This window comes from Polypterus senegalus, chromosome 1 (genome assembly GCF_016835505.1).
Source record: "Polypterus senegalus isolate Bchr_013 chromosome 1, ASM1683550v1, whole genome shotgun sequence".
Classification (NCBI taxonomy): Eukaryota; Metazoa; Chordata; class Cladistia; order Polypteriformes; family Polypteridae; genus Polypterus; species Polypterus senegalus.
The window spans coordinates 132283717-132308364 of record NC_053154.1 but is presented as its reverse complement, the minus strand read 5'-3'; the positions used below and the strand labels follow the sequence as shown (position 1 = coordinate 132308364).

The 24648-nt window shown below is 37.1% G+C and overlaps 1 protein-coding gene across 13 annotated transcripts in view; it reads left to right on the top strand.

Annotated features, from left to right (window-relative positions):
• dlg1a (discs large MAGUK scaffold protein 1a) overlaps positions 1-24648 on the top strand; it is a 562325-nt gene that overhangs the window by 135891 nt on the left and 401786 nt on the right. The gene's annotated exons all lie outside the window — the stretch shown is intronic.

The following is a 24648-nucleotide window of genomic DNA, read 5'->3' as shown; positions in this document are numbered from 1 at the left end:
CTTTAGTCACCATTACACTCGTATTATCCAATATATTAGACAAAATAAGAGAAAATAAGACATATTAGACGTTACAAATATCATATTACTAGGCTCACCCGCCTTTTAAGGCGACCGACTTTTATACTCAATTTGTGTGCGCTCCATGTGTACATCAGGCATGTAAGTGCAGGGAATGAGAACATTAAAGTGCCCATTCATAACATCTCCCGAAAACCTAAGTTTTTTTTATCCCCTCCAGTGCCTGTCCAAAGTCGTACAATGTCAGCCCGAATCTATACCACTAAAGACGGAGTTTCATGCACTAAATAAGCTATAGATGAGAATAAGCAAGCACCATCTCCCCTGATATTTACTACGCGGTGAGGCATTTGTACTCCATCAACATTAATTATTTCCAGAGACATAATTTGGTCTATTTTTCCAGCGCATCGCACACAAAAGCAAGGGAATGATGGGAGCACCAGAACTCTGCTCACATCGTGTTGCTTCGTACCGCAAGCCGCAAGTAGTATGCCTGTGATAAGCGGAATACCGCTACGATTTGCACTCACGGGACGGAAGGACAATCCGACCACTTTTATATAGTAGATTATTATACTGTACATTTAATTACACACACACACACAGTTCTTACACACAACCACTAACCTATGAAGGCACAACCTCAGTAGGAGAGTCTTCAGGTGGTGCAGTATCTTCAGCAGGTGCATTGTTGTCTTCTTCCGCTGAAGGAGTACTAAGAGTAGGTAGTGGGTATCTTGGTGCGTGGCTGAAGAACATCTTGATAGGCAGTTGCTGGCGCTGTCTTTTCATATGCATGAGGAGGTTTTTGTAGGGTATTGCCATCTTTGATCATATCCATGAGTTTCACCTTCTCCTGGATAGTAAGCATCTTCCTCCGGCGCTTAGTTTTATTGTCAGAAGGCTTAGAAAAAGCAGCACGTTTAGGAGCCATCGTGGGGCTTAGATAAAAGTTCTCAGAAAGCGCATGCGTAGTGACGTAAGTGTATATGAGGAAAAAATCGTGATAGAGTGAAGCCACGAAAGTCTAAACGTGATATAGCGAGGGATCACTGTACCTCTCTTATTCAGTTACTGTGTTTTTTTTTTTATAAATCTTGTGTACATAATCATTGTATTTTTCACTACTGCCCTCAAAAACAAAAAAGCACTTGCTCATTGGGTCTTAGTTCTGACTACAGTCTTATATGCAGAATTGTTTTTAAGAGTCTATGTATAAGTTTGCACAAAAAAAAAAAAAAAAGATTGCAATGTCCTCTGTTTATGATTGTTCCCTCTGTTCTCCAGTATATCTTTAGGGAAGTAAGAGAGTGTTTAGTTTTTACTGCAGAGACTCTCAATTATAATCAAATTTTCTAGGTCAGAAATCACATATAGTTAACCAGAAAGGTTACATAATGTGGAATTTTCCAGTTTAAAGAGCCATGGTTGTCTTCGTTTGGCTGTCTTTAAACTACTGGTGTCAGGGATAAGATGAAATGGAGAAAACAATAACAAGAAAAATAATGCAATATTTTGTATTTTCTTTTTTAGGTGTTTTGTTTAATGTTTACCATGAAATGAGAAAATTTACATAGTGACTGACTAGGTAGTCAGTTAACAGTTGTAACCGAGATTGATTTAAGTGAGATGACAGTGTTACTGTTGTTTAATTACCAGAAGACTATTAAATGTGTAATATTTTGCTTGAAAGATTAAAAATGACATTCTGTTTATGCTCATCTTATTTGGTGACTCAGTTTTTTTCTTTTCTTAAAACATGGACTTTCTTTCTCCAGTAATTAATTAGTTGCTCTCTGTTTCATTTCTGCTGCTATGTTTTTCTGTCATTGTATACATTGAAGCCACTACCTCTTTTGGCCAATAAAATCTAGTTTCTTCAAAAACACGAATGTCAAGGGTAAGTCTAAACTACTTTGATCATAGGCTTATAAAAATGCAGTAATTTTAAATAGTTTGAAAAATGTAAATTGTACAGGCATGTTGGAGTTAACTAAATAAAAGGGGCAGTCTTTGCAGTGTGACTTTGTATAGAACAAAACAGAGGTCACTGCACTTCTTATTTCATTAGTACAGTTTAATAGCATCTATGATTAAAAGGGGCCATGTGACTGTGAAAGTCTTGACCACTGAAGCAAACATTGAATTTATCATATCTTAAAAATAAATTATTAAACTGATGTGTTCTTTTATGAACCTGATTAAGTAAAATGTACAATTTAACATTTTTGAAGACGGACGTGTGTTGGCAAGGCAGCAATTGTCATTTTCTGAAATCTACAAGCAACCATACAGGGAGTGCAGAATTATTAGGCAAGTTGTATTTTTGAGGATTAATTTTAATATGGAACAAACACAGTGCTATCAGTCAATCCAAAATGTTAATAAACCTGAAACCTGAATGTTTCAGAACGGAAATGTGAGAGTGAACATCATCAGGGGAATACATACGTGCGCACAATTATTAGGCAACTATTAGTGTGCAGATTTATTATGCAACTAAAGGAAAAATGAAAATTTTCCCATCTCACTTGTTTATTTTCATCTGTTATACTGAGAATAATAAACAAACACCTCAAAATTTACAAATAAACATCTCTGACATTTCAAAAAAAATAAATCAATCAATCAATGACCAATATAGCCACCCTTCTTTCCAATAACAGTCATAAGCCTTTCCATTCATGTAGTCTGTCAGTTTTGTGGAGCAGTGACTACAGCCTCCCAGACACTCTTCAGAGAGGTGTATTGTTTTTCTCCCCGTAAATCTAGCGTTTAAGAAGTGCCCACAAGTTCTCGATAGGGTTTAGGTCAGATGAGGAAGGGGGGCCATGTCATTATTCCTTCATCTTTAAGGCCTTTACTGGCTGGCCACGCAGTGGAGAACTTCGATGCAAGTGATGGAGCATTGGCCTGCATAAAAATCATGGTCTTTTTCCTGTATCACTGTTTGAAGAAAGTGTCTTCGAAAAACTGGCAGTAGGTTTGGGAGTTGATTTTGAGTTCATCTTCAATGCAAAAGGTCCAACTAGCTCATCTTTAAAAATACCAGCTCATACCAGTCCCCCACCTCCACTTTAGAGTGGAGCTCTGTGCCCATTACTGATCCACAGGTCCATCCATCTGGTCCATCAAGAGTCACTCTCATCTCATCGGTCCATAAAACCTTTGAAAAAAATCTGTCTTCAGATATTTCTTGGCCCAGTTTTGATGTTTCAACTTATGTTTCTTGTTCAGTGGTGGTTGGGTTTCAGCCCTCCTTACCTTGGCCATGTCTTTGAGCACTGAACACCTTGTACTTCTGGGCACTCCAGGTAGGTTGCAGCTCTGGAATATGAAAGTACTGGAGGATAATGGGTTCCTGGTAGCTTCACGTTTGATTCTTCTCAAATCTTTGGCAGCTAATTTGCGTCTTTTGTTCTCAACACGTTTCTTGCGACCCTGTTGACTATTTGCAACAAAATGTTTGATGGTTCTGTGATCACACACCAATATCTTAGCAATTCCAAAAGTGCTGCATCCCTCTGAAAGACGTTTTACAATTTTTGACTTTTCAGAGTCAGTTAAATCTCTTTTTTGGCCCGTTTTGCCTGAGGAAAACTAGCTGCCTAATAATTCTGCACACCTTGATATAGGGTGTTGATCTCCTTAGGCCACACCCTCCCTCATTACACAAATACACATCACCTGACGTGCTTAAATCCAATAAGCATTCAAGTTAATACAGCTTGGAGTTGGAAAATACGCATTAAAAATGATGATATGGTCAAAATACTCACTTGCCTAATAATTGTGCACACAGTGTATTAATATAGCAGGTTTAGACATTAATCATATCTTGAGGGCAATATGTTAATTTCATGATTAACTCAGTGTTTTTTTATTCCCAGATAATAAGCAATATAACCTGTTCTTATCACAGATGATGATTTGTTAGGTTGTTGTGTGAATTATGTAGCAACTATAGAGTTATAGACTGCTAATAATGGCTATGTTCGTAACCACATATTTGTGTTGCTTTTTATTTTTTTTTAATAAATTTAAATTTATCTTCTCCAAAACACTTCACACCCAACTACCTGCATCGTGTTAAAGGTTAGGAACTAACCCAAGACATGTAGTTAAATAGTCAAGAAAAATCTTGGAAGCTGGTGCAAGTCAGTGTGCCTAGCACAGACCAAGACCATTTCATTGATTTATTTCTGACATGGGTCAGATGCAAAACTCTGGGAGAGAATGAGCTCAGTAAAGGATCAGTAGAGGCATTTTACAGTACATTAGTACAGATTAACATTGAGTTTCAATATATTTTGTTGGTTTTAGGCAGTTTGACCCAAAAATGTAAACTTTTGAAATTATATGCAGAATTTTAAATGTATTATGTTTGTACACTTGAGAAACCAAGGATATCAGACACCAAAGTAGAAACAGTAGCCTTGTAGGTTCTGATTAATTGTCAAAGACAAAATATTTTGGGAGGGGTGATAGGGGTTCTGTTTAAGTCTCTGTTGGGTTAGGTCCTGTCATGAGTTTACTTTAAATGAGAGAAGATAAAAGATATTGATTTATTTATAGCATCAAATGAGCTAGAATTGCAGCCTACTATTCAAAGAGGCTGGGTAGAGCCCAGGCATTGCTAGTTTAACATGTTCACAGTATTTGTGACTCTAAAATACTCCACAGTGTACAAGTGTTGTGTGCTACTATAATGGATTAGAACTGTTTCCTGAATTTTCTTCAGTATCTCTTGGGTACACTTCAGCTCCATGTTACCCTAAATCAATATGAGTAAAATTGGAAAAGGAATGGATGGAAAGTGGCATTTTATTCACAGTCTGTGAGTGCAAAGACAAGACTTTTCCACCTGTGCTGCTGTAGAGGATATAAGAGGAGCAAGATATAATTACAATGATTCTCTTTCCCTAATTTGACTTTTCAGTAATATGTATCTTCATGGTGAATAAATGTTAAATATTTGGAAATAAGTTTGCAATATCTGTAATTTTCAAGTAATGAAAAATTGTATTTGCTAAAGATAGATGCAAACGTATCATTGACATATAATATAAGGTACAAGTCTCAATTTTCAGTAGTGTGACAGAGACTTAATTACTATTGTTTTAATGACTATAGTGCTGCTGTGTCAAGTTGAATAAATATGCTAATTACATTACGTGAAATGAGGAAGTTATAGTACCCAAATTGGAAGCCATAAAAACACCTTATACTTTGTGTTCCTAACATGCAAGTAAGGTATTTTTTTTTTAAACTTGATGTCAAAATTTTTAAGCTGCTGCTAATGAAAGTGTTTGCTAAATGTTAAACATAAGGAGGTGGGAATATGTAAATATCATTAAAATGCAACATTTTTGTGAAATGTGACTAGATTTACTGTGCTTCAACTTACATAATGTATAGATCGGCACTGATTTTTCGTGTTTTGCACCCACCGAACAGAAAGACATGCAGTATAGAAAATGGCTAGAGGAGGGTGCGGGGACTAAATTAGTGATTGCATTTAATGTATTTTAGTAACTACTAGCAGAATAACCGCGCTTCACTGCGGAGAAGTAGTGTATTAAAGAAGTTATGAAAAAGAAAAGGAAAAATTTTAAAAATAACGTAACATGATTGACAATGTAATTGTTTTATCATTGCCATGAGTGTTGCAGGCATATATATATATATATATATATATATATATATATACATACATATACACACACACATATATATACATATATATATACACACATATATATATATACATATATATATATACATATATATATATATATATACATATATATATATATATACATATATATATATATATACATACATATATATATATATACACACATATATATATATATATATATATATATATATATATATATATACACACATACTATGGGGTGTCAAACAGGCAAATAAATAGATTTTAGTGAATATATAAAGTCGGCGTCAGAATATATAAAGTCAAAACTTGAATATATAAAGTCAGCGTCGGTATACATAAAGTCAAAACTTTTTTCTGAATATATAAAATCAAAACTTGAATATATAAAGTCATCGCTGGAATATATAAAGTCAGCGTCGGAATTTATAAAGTCATTCCTGATTATATAAAGTCAACATCGGAGTATATAAACTCATTCCTGAATTTATAAAGTCAAAGTCAAAATCTATTGATTGATACGACTCTGAACTGAACTAAGTGAACAAAAACGTATTCAGAAAAATAAATAAAAAAAAATACTGTTCGGTTAATGTTTTGAAAATGATGCATGTGCCCTGCCCAGGATTGGTTCCTGCCTTGCGCCCAGTGTTGGCTGGGATTGGCTCCAGCAGACCCCGTGACCCTGTGGTCGGATTCAACGGGTTGGGAAATGGATGGATATTCCAGCACTTACTTTATATATTCCGACGCTGAGTTTATATATTCAACATTTGACTGTATATATTCCAGCGCTGACTTTATGTATTCCAACGCTGACTTTATATATTTAAGTTTTGACTTTATGTATTCTAGCGCTTACTTTATATATTCCAAAATATTTCAACGCTGTCTTTATATACTCAGGTTTTGACTTTATATATTTGGGAATGACTTTATATATACCGACGCTGACTTTATATATTCAAGTTTTGACTTTATTATATAAAGTCACTGTCGGAATAAATAAAGTTTTGACTTTATATAGTTAAATGTAGTCATCATTGCATAACTTTTTCTTTACCATAGAAATTTAAAGACTAAATTCAACTTCCATTCCTAACAAAGATCTTTCTGGCAACTAAATAGAACCTACTTATATCCAAATTCGAGCTATTCAGCGGTCACCTGCCTACCTGAATAAGTCACCCTCGCTTCGCTCTTACTTTTTTACCATTCATTTAATCTTTGCTAGTGGCGGAAAAATTATAAAATGGAAGGACGATTACACCGAGTATGGCTTTACCAAAACAATTATTGATGGCGAATCGATTATTCATAAAGCTTGAATTGGTGATCTGTTTTTCTGTGTTAACCTCATATTTTTTCATACTTCTTCTCAAACCAAGGGGGTGCGAGGTTAAAATGAATTGGGAGGCGCTGATCAATGTAATCGGTGTACCAGGAAATCATGCATTGAGAGAAGTTCCCTTTGCTTGGAATGCAAAGTGTGATTAAATCGTGATTTTTAACGCGTTATGGAGCACATGCATCGAAGCTTCTCAGCTGTGCTTGTGCTAAGAGAAGGAAACATTTTAAAAATAACGTAACACGATTGTCAGTGTAACCTTTTGTAAGTAGTGCCTGGAGGATTCAGTGTGGAGAAACTGTAGAGACAGCGTGTGTATTAACTTGTGGATTTTTCTGCGAGTATTTGGTGGCAGCGTCACAAAGTCGCTTCTGTAACACTGCGTGCGTTAGCTGAGGAGCTCAGCTCAGAGCGAAATGAGGTGAATGGGAGGGGAGATGATGACATGACTCCCCACCCGCCTTAACTGTCAATCCCCACAAACACAGTCTCTCGGAATTTGCATAAGCACAGCCCTTCACGTGCAATTTTAACTTAGTTACAAAGTGATCAAAACTCTCGTTTATATCCTGCGTCCTCTCATTAAACTTGCATCCCGCATTAGCCGTGGGCATGACAAACTTTAGGTTTAAACCTTGCTTTGTTTCCAGAGTAGCAGCACGCATGAATATGGCTGTATATGTCATTCACTTGCTTCTTATTGTTTTGCTGCCTTCTCAATTGTATAATGCATGTTTTTTTCAGCACTTTTTGGAGCTCTTTCTGGTTTTCTACGCACTGCGTTGACTGTCAGTTCATGTGATTACGTGGGAGGCGCGATGATGTCACACAACTCCGCCCCCCCATGGCTTTCGAGCTCAACTCCATTACAGTAAATGGAGAAAAATATCTTCCAGTTATGACAATTACGAGTAGAACTTCGAAATGAAACCTGCTCAACTGTTGTAAGTAAGCTGTAAGGAATGAGCCTGCCAAATTTCAGCCTTCTACCCACACGGGAACTTGGAGAATTAGTGATGAGTCAGTCAGTCAGTCAGTCAGGGCTTTGCCTTTTATTAGTATAGATATACATACATACATACATACATACATACACACTAGCAAAATACCCGCTACCCTTTTTAAACTGAGGGAAAATATACCAATAATTATTTGTTAAGGATCTCTTTGTATACCACATTGTGAGTTCGGCCCTCCGGTTGTAATATGACCAAGCTGTGCGCTGAGCTTACTCTTAAGCATGCAACCTACAGTTGGCAATGTGAACAGTAATCTTGTTTCAAATCTCACAGCTTGGATTGCTGCTGTCATAATCGGTTTGAGTTTCATGGTTTGTTTCAATTACGACAGTATTTGTAGGACTTGTGTTGAAGAGACGTTCGGCATCTGTCAAGCGTTGTAAGTATAAAACCAGTTTCATTGATAACTTCACATCCAGCTTTTGAGAGTTTAAACATTTCTAAACATCAAAGTGTCCACTACTGAAATCGTCACCTGTGAATCTAAGATGTTTAAGAGGCATTGGTGGTTGTCCAAAGGTGTAAAATATTTGGCCATTTCGGTACACTTGAAAGTGACAACCGAACAATTCAGCGGCAGCCATCAACTCACATGCAGATGCATAGGTGAAGGGCTTAAGCATTTCACTCTTGTAGTGCTCCTGTGTAGTATAATTATCTCCTGTACCGTCATCAGTCCACACCTTGAACCTGTCCCAGTCATTCAATACATAAGACACAATGTTCCTCTCGATATCAAGAGTGAGTCTGAAATATGTAACAAAGAGAATGGAAAAGGCAGGTGCCATCTCCAAGCATGTAAACCACTCGGTTCTTTGATCGATGGTGATCACCTCGATAGACATGTTCATGGGGGTACGGTTGGAATGATAAAGGAAATGGGTACCTGAACAATGTAAAGTAAGTCTAAAATACCTACACAATAACTATAATCGTAATAAATAAACAATAAAACAGCGGAGAAGCCGTGGATTAAATAAGAAGGCTGTAGTTATCAGCAGGGAGACGTGAATCTCGTGGCGAAGCAAGGAAGGGAATGTAGAGACTGGAGCGACGGACAGCTATGGACGTATATATGTACGTAAGTAGGATTCAGTTAGTGTTGGGAACCCGCGTACCAAATTTCTTGAAGATAACAAAGACCGTTGAAAAGTTCAATATGGTGGCCGACAGTGGCATCACACCACCGAAATAAGTACGTACATTGGTTTCGGTTCGCACAGTGAAGCAGCCTACTAAATTTCGTGAAGATGGGGCCATGAATAAGAAAGTTCAACATGGCGGACGTTGTTGACCGTTATGACCATTACACTTAGAATTTTGACATGAAACCTGCTTAACTTTTGTAAGTAAGCTGTAAGGAATGAGCCTGCCAAACTTCAGCCTTCTACCTACACGGTAAGTTGGAGAATTAGTGACATTGGAAAGTAAAATATGGCGGCCGACAGTGGCGTCACACCACCGAAATAAGTACGTACTTCGATTTTGGTTAGCGCAGGGAAGCCACCTACCAAATTTCGTGAAGATGGGGTCAGCCTTCTACCTACACGGGAAGTTGGAAAATTAGTGATGTTGGAAAGTTCAATATGGCGGCCGACAGTTGCGTCATACCATTGAAATAAGTACATACATCGGTTTCGGTTAGCGCAGGGAAGCCGTCTACCAAATTTCGTGAAGATTGGGCCATAAATAAAGTTCAACATGGCGGACGTTGTCGACCGTTATGACCGTTACATGTAGAATTTCAAAATGAAACCTGCTTAACTTTTGTAAGTAAGTTGTAAGGAATAAGCCTGCCAAATTTCAGCGTTCTACCTACATGGGAAGTTGGAGAATTAGTGATGAGTCAGTCAGTCAGTGAGGGCTTTGCCTTTTATTAGTATAGATGCATTTATTTATTTATTTATTTTTTAAAATAAGTTTTAATTTTTGAATTACAGGCATGCGAAGTGTGCTGTTTCCACTTTTCTGTTTTATCGGGTCATTTTCCATGCTTAGAAAGGGGTGTGTTTTAAGTGAAGGCTGTATCAGTGAACAAGTTATAAGCACTGAATGTCTTGGAGACGCAATGTAAGCAAAAAAGTGAAATGTTAATAATAATGAATCATACAAAGGGCATGTTAAGTACAACGGTACAAGAACTTAGAAGTTTTAACCAACATTTAAATATATATTATAATATATAAAAAATATAAATTATATATTATATACTTATTTTTATACGGGTATTCAAACCTTTATTTTTGTATAACTTGATAGCCCTAGTGTACACACATAGTGTCATGAAAAAAGTATTTGCCTCATACTTACCCATCACCTTCTCGTCTTCTCTGTTCCCTTTACCAACATGTCCATTGATATCCGCTCTAATCACCACTTTCTGTCCCTTGGGTACACTGTTCATCATTTCATCCAACTCACTCCAAAAATTCTTCTTTCTCATACATCGCAGACCCAACTTGTGGTACATATGTATTAACAACATTAGTCATCACATCTCCAATTTCCAGATTCATAATCATTACTCTGTCTGACACTCTTTTCACCTCTAAAACACTCTTGGCATACTGTTCCTTTAGAATAACCCCTACCCCATTTCTCCTCCCATCCTCACCATGATAGAACAATTTGAGTCCACCTCCGATTCACCTGCCCTTACTCCTTTTCCATTTGGTCTCTTACACGCACAATATATTAACCTTCCTTCTCTCCATCATATCTGCTAACTCTCTCCTCTTACCAGTCATACTGCCATCATTCAAAGATCCTACCCTTAGTTCCACTCTCTTTACCCTCATCCTCTCCTCTTGCCTCCTGACAAGTCTCCTTCTTCTTTGGCCAACAGTAGCCCAATTTCCACCAGCACTGTGTTGGCAGTCTTTGTTAACCTGGGGCTCGATCGATCCGGTACAAAAAAGACACTGGTTTTTACCTCACCTGTCGCTGGGTTATTTAGTCATTCAGTCAACTAATGAATCAAAATTAAATAATGGGTTAAATTAGACTTGATAATCATTGTGACTTTGATGCACATTTCTGGGTAGTACACTTTTGTTTTCCAGTTTTTCAGTATAGAAAACTCTGCCTTTTTCTCTTACTTTGGTTATTGTGTGTCCCGTTTGGTGCCATCTTTCAATCTCACCACCTCTTTCATTGTCTCTTAACATGTACTTGTTTGAGCCACTGTCAAGCTCTTGGGTCCTTAATAGATAAAGCTGGCAGACCCCAGGTTCTTGATAGAAATACTGATGCCAGAAGGACAGTAAGAGTTGTGGACCCAGAGGTGCAGTCTGAAAAAAGGTGTAATTTATTGTGTAATAAATAGCACGCGAACCACCCTTTTTAACCCTTGCTAACATATACAGTTTTTAATGTCTGGAAAACATTTGGGAGATCTGTACATAGACAATGTGTTTGCATCCTACAAACAATTACATTCCAAATTTAACTTTCCAGCAACACATTTCTTTCACTATCTTCAAATTAGAAACTTTGTTAAACAGAACCTGCCCATTTTTCCTCACCTCCCACCTCTCTCTTTGCTGGAAAATATATTGGTCAGTTTCAAGGACTTAGACAGCATCTCTGCAATATATAAAACCATTTTACTGTCCCTCCCTTTCAAAGATCCAAGAGGACATTTGGAAAAGGATCTCTCACTCAACATATCAGAAAAGAAGTGGAAGGTAGCAATGCAGAGAATTCACTCGAGCTCCATATGCGCAAAGCATACAATTATTCAACTCAAAATTATATATCGAGCACATCTGTCTCGTCTAAAACTCTCCAAAATGTTTCCAGGGCAAGATCCAACCTGCAAATGCTGCAATCAAGTTCCAGCCTCACATGTTTTGGACCTGCACCAAATTAACAACATTCTGGACCAAAAGTTTTAAATGCCTTTCAGACAGCCTTGGTGTCACAATCCATCATAACCCAGTAACAGCTGTGTTTGGTGTACTTCCAGATGTGCTTAAAGTGGAGAAGTATAAACTGTAATTGCCGTTAATACACTATTGGCACACAGACTTATCTTGCTCAACTGGAAGAATCCTAACTCTCCCCTTTTAAGTCGGTGTGTAACTGATGTTATATATTATTTGAAAGTGGAAAAATAAAATTCTCACTTAGAGGATCTATGCAGAAATTTTTCAAAACCTGGCAGGATCTAATCAATAACTTTTTAGAATAAGCTTTTAAAGCACTGAGGAAGCAGATTCTCTCCACATTTTGTTTTCTTCTCCATTTATCTATATTCACTTATTAATTTATCTATTTGCTTATTTTTACTAGGTTTAAGTTTTATTGCCCATGCTGTCTTTCTTAGGAGTGAGGCTTGATTTGTTTTCAACCCTATTCTTGTAAAATTAATCTATTTGTATGGAATGTTGTGTGATTTCAACAGGACGTCTGAAAGGCACTTAAAATTTTTGTCCAGAATGATGTTAATTTGGTGCAGGCCCAAAACATGTGACCCAGTGAGGCTAGGACTTGATTGAAGCATTCACAGGTTGGATCTTGCCCTGGAAGCATTTTGGACAATTTTAAGTGAGACAGATGTGTTCGATATATAACTCTTAACTTGAATAATTGTATGCTTTGCGCATATGAAGCCTGAGTGAATTCTCTGCATTGCTGCTTTCCACTTCTTTGCTGATATGTTGAGTGATAGACCTTTTTCCCATTGTCCTCTTGGATCTTTCAAAGGGAGGGACTGTAAAATAGTCCTCCAAACCGAGTAATATTTTTTCCAGCATAGAGGAAGGTGCGAGATGAGGTAAATTGGGCAGGTTCTGTTTGACAAAGTTTCTAATTTGAAGACAGTGAAAGAAATGTGTTGCTGGAAAGTTAAATTTGGAATGTAATTGTTCATAGTATGCAAAGATGTTGTCTATATAAAGATCTCTGAGCAATTTAATCCTAAATGTTTTCCAGATATTAAAAACTGTATATGTTTGCGAGGATTGAAAAAGGTGGTACTCATGCAGAGTTGCCACAGATAAAAGATTCTCCATCTTAAAATTCTTTCTACATTGGTTCCATATTCTGAGTGAGTGAAGCACAATTGGGTTATTAGTACAGTATATTGGTGATAACTTGCATTTATTGGGGCACAGAGCAGGGAATATAAAGAGGTACTGCAGGATTTTATTTCAATTGCTGACCAAGCTTGTGTATGTTCATCTATTTGTGTCCAGGTTTTTATAGCTTGTATGTTTGCTGCCCAGTAATAAAAAAATGTAGAGCCATGCCACCTTCTGCCTTAGGTCTTTGTAGAGTTGCTCTTTGGATACGTGGATGTTTTCATATTGACATTCTTATCAAAGATTCTTTGATAGTTCATGAATTTCATGATTCACATCAATTATTCCAGGTTGTTCAGGGGCAGAGTAAGAAAATCTGCACCATACTAGGATGTTCCCATTTCAATGCTTGATAATTTGGGCTAAAGTTCTGATGGTGGTAGGATATTTTGGCTCTTTGCCAAATATGGTATTCTTGTTGTGCCCCAAGTATTTCAATTTTTGACTCATCAACCAGAGCTCTTCAGGCTTTCCCCAGTGGTCTCTGGTTAGAGATGTCAAAAGTATTGAAACATTGATAAGTATCAATTTTAACATTTTAAAATTACATTAATACAATACTCTTTACTTCTTGGTATCTGTTGTACAGCATACATTATGAATGCACCTCCAGTTTGACATGGCTCGAGTTGCAGCCCCATTTTCATCTACTCATAAGTGTTAATAAGCAGTTTGGCAGTTTTAGCAGTGTCAAAGCCTTCACCAGCATGTTGAGAGGGCATCTGGACTGACCGGAAATACATAGACTTTATAGCAAATGATGACAGAAAACCACAAGATACGAACAAGCCTGCCTGCAAGAATTGCAAGCAAGTTAGTACACACAGTTTTTGGGACTTATTTCTCAGTTAGGTAAACTAAGTTTCTGAAATTAATAGATATAAACCTGTAAACTGTTGCATTTGAATTGTGTAAAAAGAGTTGTTTTTTTTTTTTTTTTTTTTTTTGGTAGCCAGTTAAATGTTTACTACTTCAAGAATAGGGGTCTGTGATTATTTTTACCTGTAGGTCAGTTTTATTTTGTGCTCTTCATTCAGAGGCAAGTTTTTTTAGCACTGTTGAGCTGTCACTCCCTTAGATTTTAACTCTTGCCGCAAAGTCTCCTGCCTTAGTGAATTATGTTCCTTTATTTTATTATGTTTGATTTTAAGTTTGTTCGTCACATTTGCTATATACTGTAAGGTACTGTAACTTTTCAGTGCTCAACTGCGTATAGGCCGATGTTAACCATATACTTCCAGATGTACCTCAAAGAGTTTATTTGTTATGTAATGGCTCATTTGCATCCCAACAAAGGCCTAATGAAATGTGGAAGTTACAAAGACATCGAAGTATATTTATACAAAATAAGGTACATTACACTGTTAGTAAAGCTCTCACTGCTATATTGGTAATCTGTGTTTTGCTTTTTTGAATAGTTTACAAAAGGCCACGTTAGTGTTCTTTCTATACTTGAATGTTTGTTTAATGTTTATTGTAGTATTTTTATATTTATATTGTTGTAGGAATTTTGATGATTATTTTGATCAGTAAGACTGCCACCCATGAGGAAACCATCATAATGTGGGATTGATCCAATAATTCAGCAAGGCTCCAGCTTTATTTATCTTACCTTGCCTTTCTCTGTTGTAGGAGGCAGGTCTCCGGCCTTTAGACTTATACAGTGGGATGCAAAAGTTTCGGCAACCTTGTTAATAGTCACTATTTTCCTGTATAAATCGTTGGTTGTTACGATAAAAAATGTCAGTTAAATATATCATATAGGAGACACACACAGTGATATTTGAGAAGTGAAATGAAGTTTATTGGATTTACAGAAAGTGTGCAATAATTGTTCAAACAAAATCAGGCAGGTGCATAAATTTGGGCACCGTTGTCATTTTATTGATTCCAAAACTTTTAGAACTAATTATTGGAACTCAAATTGGCTTGGTAAGCTCAGTGACCCCTGACCTACATACACAGGTGAATCATATAATAGAAAGAGTATTTAAGGGGGTCAATTGTAAGTTTCCCTCCTCCTTTAATTTTCTCTGAAGAGTAGCAACATGGGGGTCACAAAACAACTCTCAAATGACCTGAAGACAAAGATTGTTCACCATCATGGTTTAGGGAAGGATACAGAAAGCTGTCCCAGAGATTTAAGCTGTCTGTTTCCACAGTTAGGAACATATTGAGGAAATGGAAGACCACAGGCTCAGTTCAAGTTAAGGCTCGAAGTGGCAGACCAAGAAAGATTTTGGATAGACAGAAGCGACGAATGGTGAGAACAGTCAGAGTCAACCCACAGACCAGCACCAAAGACCTACAACATCATCTTGCAGCAGATGGAGTCACTGTGCATCGTTCAACCATTCGGCGTACTTTACACAAGGAGATGCTGTATGCGAGAGTGATGCAGAGGAAGCCTTTTCTCCGCCCACAGCACAAACAGAGCCGCTTGAGGTATGCTCAAGCACATTTGGACAAGCCAGCTTCATTTTGGAATAAGGTGCTGTGGACTGATGAAACTAAAATTGAGTTATTTGGGCATAACAAGGGGCGTTATGCATGGAGGAAAAAGAACACAGCATTCCAAGAAAAACACCTGCTACCTACAGTAAAATATGGTGGTGGTTCCATCATGCTGTGGGGCTGTGTGGCCAGTGCAGGGACTGGGAATCTTGTCAAAGTTGAGGGACGCATGGATTCCACTCAGTATCAGCAGATTCTGGAGACCAATGTCCAGGAATCAGTGACAAAGCTGAAGCTGCGCCGGGGCTGGATCTTTCAACAAGACAACGACCTGAAACACTGCTCAAAATCCACTAGGGCATTCATGCAGAGGAACAACTACAACGTTCTGGAATGGCCATCTCAGTCTCCAGACCTGAATATAATTAAAAGTCTGTGGTGTGAGTTAAAGAGAGCTGTCCATGCTCGGAAGCCATCAAACCTGAATGAACTAGAGATGTTTTGTAAAGAGGAATGGTCCAAAATACCTTCAACCACAATCCAGACTCTCATTGGAACCTAAAGTAAGCGTTTAGAGGCTGTAATTTCTGCAAAAGGCGGATCTACTAAATATTGATTTCATTTCTTTTTTGTGGTGCCCAAATTTATGCACCTGCCTGATTTTGTTTGAACAATTATTGTGCACTTTCTGTAAATCCAATAAACTTCATTTCACTTCTCAAATATCACTGTGTGTGTCTCCTATATGATATATTTAACTGACATTTTTTATTGTAACAACCAACGATTTATACAGGAAAATAATGACTATTAACAAGGTTGCCCAAACTTTTGCATCCCACTGTATCAAGGTTACTGAGGCACACTCATTTTAAGAAACGGCATAACACACTTTATTGATAAGTATAAGGAGTATAGAAATATAACTGTGTGTGGCTGAAGAGCTCAGATCATGAAAGTTCTTTTCTTGCAGTAATGGCTGCTGCTAAGCAGGCAGGACTCAGTGCTTAGCTTGGCAGACTGGATCTCGGCTCTCAGGTTCACAAAGAGAAAAAAGTTTGTCAGCTTTGGCTCTCCAAGAAAAAGGCTCACAGCTTTTCATTTGAGGTCAGAATTCAGATGTTTTTAGTCATTCTGGGGAGTTCCCCCTCCCTGAGAGAATCTCTTCTCCCTTAAGAAAATGGAAAAGGCTGATGACTGTCTCACTGCCTTCATTCTGACAAAAAGGAGTGCCCTTGAAATGCAGTGTGTGGAGTCCTACTGACCTGCCACCTTTCAAGTGTAAATTTCTCCCATTTCATCTCTTCCCCTTCTGAGCCGTAAAGTGTTTTTTTTTTCAGTACAGCTGTTGTGAATGAAGGAGGAGGGAAAGAGGGTTCAGTTTAGACCATGTTATTCCTTCACCTCTTGTTCCTGCCTGCACCTTTCAACTGGTATCCAGAATTACAAAGTATTAAGTCGGGCCCCACACAACAAAAATGGTCATGCTTGTGCCACTTTTTTTTTTTAGACTGCAAAAAAAAGGAATAATTGATTAATATCTGCAATCCAACTTGTGTTTGCAATCACAAACAATACTGGATTTCTCACATACATTACAGTTAGAATGAGCCTGTACACAGTGTGGCCAACTTTGCTTTCTCTTTGACCATGTCACTTTATGGTTGCAGAGAATATTATTTTTGTGATCTCATAAGTTACATTTGTTTTAAGCAACTGTGCATGAATTTATAAGCACGTGATGCTTTATAGACGCATCAAATTCAAGAAAGCAAAGCACCAATAAAAACTACTAAAATCCAGAGGCACATACAATGCAAACATAAAGTGTATATGTATCATGTCAAGTCAAGTTGGGGAGCATGCACTGGTACAGTGCTTTACCGCACCCACTACATGATGAAACAACTCTGGATCCCGGTTGGCAACCCCCCAGGCAGACACGTTGTCCAGTCCCACCCTCCGGAAATAACCTTCTATCTGCCGCAGCCAGGTGTAGAGTATGTATCACCACGAATATTTGATTTAAGTATATTCAAACTCATACTTATTTTTAATATGAATATCTGAGTCTTAATTTGGCTAATTTGACAGCAATTAATGTGAAAAGAATATAAATCTATTTCAAAATCATTCATATTACATAAATGCACTGTTAGGTAAACAGTGAGGGCAACCTTTCGTATTTCCTCATTAATGGATGGGTTACTAGGAAGAATCTTCATCCTTCAAATAGGAAAAAAACTTGAGTTTTTTTGAGGTAATAGTTTTCTATAAAGCAGAAAAAACTCCATGATTACTTTCTAATACAAAACTGTTTTGATAACCACTTTCATAGGTATACTAAATTATTCTTTTTAGTTTATTGAAAAGTTTTCTGTGTTATAGAAACAATTGAATAAAATAAAACACTAATCAGTCTAACCCCCTCATATTTTTTTTTCAGAAACTAATGCAACGAATGCATTGTTAAAGTAGAACTTTTGTGACACTTTATTACGTCAGTCGCTACAGTATCAAAAAAAAGATAGCACAGATCGCACTGACAAAAACCAAAATGAAATTAGTTTCATTTCAAGTCAGAGAATTTCAAAAACGGGGTTTAACTCAAATGCATCTATTGGTTACTTTATGGTACAAAGTCATTAAACACAAGTCTCACAGACCTCATTTAAAAGATTCAGTATATTGGGACAGGAAAGATTCCAAATATTGGTTTTACAGAAGTTCTGAAATAAGAAACTAATGAAATAGCAACAATTCAAAGAAAAAAAAAAAATCTTACAAGTGTGTATCCGGAAAAACAAACAGTGTGTGTGTGTGTGTGTGTATATATATATATGTGTGTATATGTATATATATATATGTGTGTATATGTATATATATATATGTGTATATGTATATATATATATGTGTGTATATGTATATATATATATATGTGTGTATATGTATATGTATGTATATGTATATATATATATATATGTGTGTACAGTAATCTCTCGCTATATCGCGCTTTGACTTTCGCAGCTTCACTCTATCGCGGATTTTATATGAAAGCATAACTAAATATATAACGCGGATTTTTCGGTGCTTCGCGGGTTCTGCGGACAATGTGTCTTTTTACTTCCTGTACATGCTTCCTCAGTTGGTTTGCCCAGTTGATTTCATACAAGGGACACTATTGGCGGATGACTGAGAAGCTAACCAATCAGAGCACGCAGTTAAGTTATCCTGACTGAGAAGCTAACCAATCAGAGCACGCATTTAAGTTCCTGCTTGCTGAATACAGTGTTAACCAGGAAGTCTCGTCTCGCTCATTCAGCATCAACGTGTTTCGCTGTGTAAAGAGTTGTGCTCTTTTGTGTTTATCGTTGTGCATAGTCAAGCCCTTCATTATGGCTCCAAAACGATCTGCTACTGCTTCAGGGGCCGTGCCCAGCGAAACGGAAGATAACGATTGCCGAAAAGGTAAACGTTTTGGATTTGTTGAAGGCTATGATTCTTTTATTTAAAAAGTAGGAAAGGAATATAAGATCTACGGCCGCAGTGTCCTTTTAACCAGGGTGTAAAACAAGTTGTAAGTGGATGTAATAAGCCAGTAGTCTGGATGGAATCTGCTTTAGGGATTTGGAGTAAACTGCCAGAAGAAGAACAACGGCAGTGCTACACAATCGCCTGAAGTGGCTCCTTTAAGGGCTGTAACGCTCTCCTTTGTTGTGCAGTAAAATTAAACTCATCGTTATCGGACAAGTCATCGTGTCATTGTTGGTGAGTAATCATAATTAATTTTCTACTTACAGTACTTAGTACATGTACGCGTACGTTTAGTGTCACTGTACACACACATTTTCTGTATACTATTTTTGTTGCATTGTACGTATTTATTGCTGGTGGCATGTCTATCGTAATGGCTGTAACATGTGATATCGGAGACACTCAATATCTTTAAAATAATATTTAGGTTTTACTATATATAAACAGTGTGTTTATACACATAATTTCAATGAATCTTACCTAATATCTAAGAATACAAAGGGATTAAGCTGTATAACTCTGCGGGGAATATTTATAAACAGTGTGGGAGAGTTTGTAAGGGCTTAAAATATATAAAAATAACCATAGAAACATATGGTTTCTACTTCGCGGATTTTCACCTATCGCGGGGGGTCTGGAACGCAACCCCCACGATCGAGGAGGGATTACTATATATATATATATATATGTGTATATATATATATATATATATATATATGTGTGTATATATATATATATATGTGTATATATATATATATATATATATATATGTATATTTAGGCAGGCATATATATGACAGCAACACTCATGACAATGTCAATCATGTTACGTTATTATTAAAATGTTTCCTTTTCTTTTCATTACTTCTTTAACACACTACTTCTCCGCTGCGGTAGCGGGGATTTTGCTATATATATAATATATGAATGACCTCCAAAGAGCTGAGACTTTTGATATCATGAACGTGTCTGCAAAACTGTGGTCTCCTGCCCAGCAAAAGTCGAGCAGCCAGCGCGCGCATAGCTGTGCCGGCCTTTGAGACGCTGACTGCGCTTCTGCCTTAAGTCAAAGTGAGCACTTTTAATTTTTTTCATCCTCCCCCTGCGCTATAGCCCAGACAAGTGCAAACACGGGACCCCTTTTCTACACCACGGCAAAATAATATTAAGGCATTCATCTCTCTATACTATATAAAAGAAAAAGGCAACTTTCCTTTCTTTACACCTTTTATCCCAAACCAAAGCCTTTCTCTCTCAACAGTGCAGAGGACACAAAACTCATTTTCTTTAAATGCCGGTAAGGCACATTACCAGAGGCACAAATTTGAACGTTCACATAGAAAATGTAATTTCTATACCACAGCCGCGTGTAGCGCTTTCAAAAGGGATCTACTACAGAGAGATGATCCATATATATTTTAGCTGCTGTTAGTTACTTACCTGTTGTGTTACACAGTCTTTAAAATGTAGTTTACCCGCAACCACTCCAGTAGGGCTCAATGTACCTGTACTTCTTAAAACGTTAATGTTTTACTGTTTAATAACTTATAGACTATATTTTATTATTTTTCCCTTGCACTCAGTGACCAAAGCTATACACACACATATAGACACATACAAACATACACACAAGTATATGTATATATATATATATACACACACACACACACACACACACACACACACACATATATATAATTTGTGTGTGTGTATGTATGTATGTGTGTGTATATATGATGTAGATAGGTATTTATATATATATGTGTATATGTAGATATGTATATAGATATGAAGATATGTATGTGTATATATATATATATGTATGTATGTGTGTGTGTGTGTGTGTGTGTGTGTGTGTGTATATATGACAGCAGCAATCCAAGCTGTGAGAAAACAGTAAAAGGAGGCGTGTCAGACGTCAGTTGTACATTTTCTGATGCAGCTAGACTAAAAAACTTTGTGACGCTGCCACCAAATACACAACACAATTACTTTGACAATTATGTTACATTATTTTTAAAATGTTTCCTTTTCTTTTTCATAACTTCTTTAACACATGACATCGCTGCGAATCGCGGGTATTTTGCTATATATATATATATATATATATATATATCACAGTGACACTCATAACAGTGACAAAACAATTACATTGACAATCATGTTACCTTTTTTTTTTCAAAATGTTTCCTTTTCTTTCTCTTTCCTTCTTTAACACACTACTTCTCCGCTGCCAAGCGCGGATATATATATATATATATATATAGATAGATAGAGATAGAGATAGAGATAGAGATAGAGATAGAGATATAGATATATAGATAGATAGATAGATATGAGAACAACACTCATATCAATTACATTAACAATCATGTTACGTTATTTTAAAATTTTTCCTTTTCTTTTCGTACCTTTTAACACACTACTTCTCCGCTGGCTGGTATTCTGCTAGTATATATATATATATATATGTATATATATATATATATATGTATATGTATATATGTATATGTATATATATATATGTATATGTATATGTGTATATATATATATATATATATATATATATATATATATATATATATATATATATATATATATATATATATATATATATATATATATATATGTGTGTGTGTATATATATATATATATATATATATATGTACAGTAATCCCTCGTTACTTCGCGGTTCACTTTTCGCGGATTCATGACTTTGCTGGTTTTTAAATATAGTAGTAGTATTTCCTAGTCTAAGAACAACAAAACAATTTCGGTGACTAAGTGCGTTGTAACACGGGCTGTGATTGGTACATGGGAGGGAGACGACAAATCACAGCTTTCCACTTTCTAATCGGGCCCGTGATTGGTGCTTTGACTGATGCCCAGATCCCACAGCATCTCCCCTTGTCTCTGTCGCGGCCATTTCACTTCAAGCTTTCTCGCCGAGCGGTTTACTTTACATTGTACTTTGTGTGATTTTTTTTTTGTGGTTTCTTTGTGTTGAACTTTGCTTCAGTTTTCACCCCCTGCAATGGCTCCCAAACGTGCTCCTTCTTCCAAGGCTGATGCTGAGCCTAAACGCCGTTTGATCGGTCCAATTTTGCAACAAGGTCGATGACGTCATGATTGCCTACAAGCTGCTCTTCAACCGGAAAAAAGAGGCAGCGGCAGCAACTGACAATCACAATGTTTTTGCAGCCTCGCAAAAAAGAGCCAGTTCCTACTACTACTACGGATACACGTTAAATAATTAAATAAATATGGTGTCCCTACTTCGCGGAAATTCAGTTATTGCGGCCGGCCTTGGAAAAATGAGGGATTACTGTGTGTGTGTGTATATATATATATATATATATATATATATATATATATATATATATATATATATATATGTGTGTATATATATAAGTATATGTACAGTTGTGCTTGAAAGTATGTGAACCCTTTAGAATTTTCTATATTTCTGTATAAATATGACCTAAAACATCAGATTTTCACTCAAGTCCTAAAAGTAGATAAAGAGAAACCAGTTAAACAAATGAGACAAAAATATTATACTTGGTCATTTATTTATTAAGGAAAATGATCGAATATTATAATAACTCTATCTTGAAGTTTGCTAAAAGACACCTGAAGGACTCTGAGATGGTGAGAAATAAGATTCTGTGGTCTGATGAGACCAAGATAGAACTTTTTGGCCTTAATTCTAAGCGGTACGTGTGGAGACAACCAGGCACTGCTCATCACTTGTCCAATACAGTCCCCACAGTGAAGCATGGCAGTGGCAGCATCATGCCGTGGGGGTGTTTTTCAGCTGCAGGGACAGGATGACTGGTTGCAATCGAGGGAAAGATGAATGCGGCCAAGTACAGGGATATCCTGGACAAAAGCCTTCTCCAGAGTGCTAAAGACCTCAGACTGGGCCGAAGGTTTACCTTCCAACAAGACAATGACCCTAAGCACATAGCTGAAATAACGAAGGAGTTGCTTCACAACAACTCTGTGACTGTTCTTGAATGGCCCAGCCAGAGCCCTGACTTAAACCCAATTGAGCATCTCTGGAGAGACCTAAAAATGGCTGTCCACTAACGGTTTACCATCCAACCTGACAGAACTAGAGAGGATCTGCAAGGAGGAATGGCAGAGGATCCCCAAATCCAGGTGTGAAAAACTTGTTGCATCCTTCCCAAGAAGACTCATGGCTGTATTAGCTCAAAAGGGTGCTTCTACTGAATACTGAGCAAAGGGTCCTGAATACTTAGGACCATGTGATATTTCAGTTTTTCTTTTTTAATAAATCTGCAACAATTTCAAAAATTCTTATTTTTTGGCTGTCAATATGGGGTGCTGTGTGTACATTAATGAGGAAAAAAAATTAATGTAAATGATTTTAGCAAATGGCTACAATATAACAAAGAGTGAAAAATTGAAGGGGGTCTGAATGCTTTCCTTACCCACTATGTACATGTATATGTGTATATATATATATATATATATATATATATATATTTATTTATTTATATATATTTATTTATATTTATATATTTATTTATATTTATTTATTTATTTAAATGACTGAAGACCACAAAGGTGGGTTTTGCACGACTTGACTTTTTTTTTGTTGCCTATACTTTCTTTGAACAGCTAATCTTTTGTGGTGAAAAGACAGATAAATGTGTCTTCTGAGGCAGTCTCAAAAATGTTGTCTGCCTGTCATCTGTGTCTTGCGACAGCAAATAGAGCGAGACTCATTAATTTTATTTTCTAGAACGTAGTTTCAGTATCCTCGCAAACGGATGATCTTTCTGCTATTAAAGGTCACCAGCGACTTTACTGTTCGGCAAGACCCTGAGTGTTGTAGGCGCGAGACAGTCAGTTGTGCCGGTGAACCCAGCCTTGAAGATCTTAAATAAAGCACAGCCGTTAGCGATGTCCATGACTACCACATTTACTTGCAGTCCAATTAGCTGCGTCTTTTCAAAAATAAAATGTTAAAGGTCCCAGTCGTTGTGGGTGAATTGAGCTGCCACTCGTCAATGTAGGCGCGCAAAGAAAATATTAGCCAAATATTCAACAAGCAGAACCTTTGATATCTCCGTCCTCGGCTGTCCAGTGCCACATTCTCTCAATTTTTTTTTCAATTCCTCGTTCGTGTTCCCGACATTCTTTGAAGCGGAATCGAATCCTTTTAATCTCCAGTAATGCAACGCAAAGGTACCTCGCAGGGAGTGCACTCGATTCATTTCAAGTGGGCCATGTAATGAGCCCCGCGCAGCGCAGCAACTGCCCACCCCAGCCCCCGCGCGCCGGAACAGCAAGGCGCGCGGAGGCCTTCGCTTAAATCCTTCTCTGTCATTATATAGACAAATGTGGCAATAGTCGTGCTGCTGCAGGTGGAGCTGCGTGCTCGCTTCTTGATTTTGCAGTTTGGCAAGAGTATCGATTCTTTCTAGAGCCTATTGATCATCGAGTGCGGTGCCATGACTTGTGTGTTCAGCCTCGA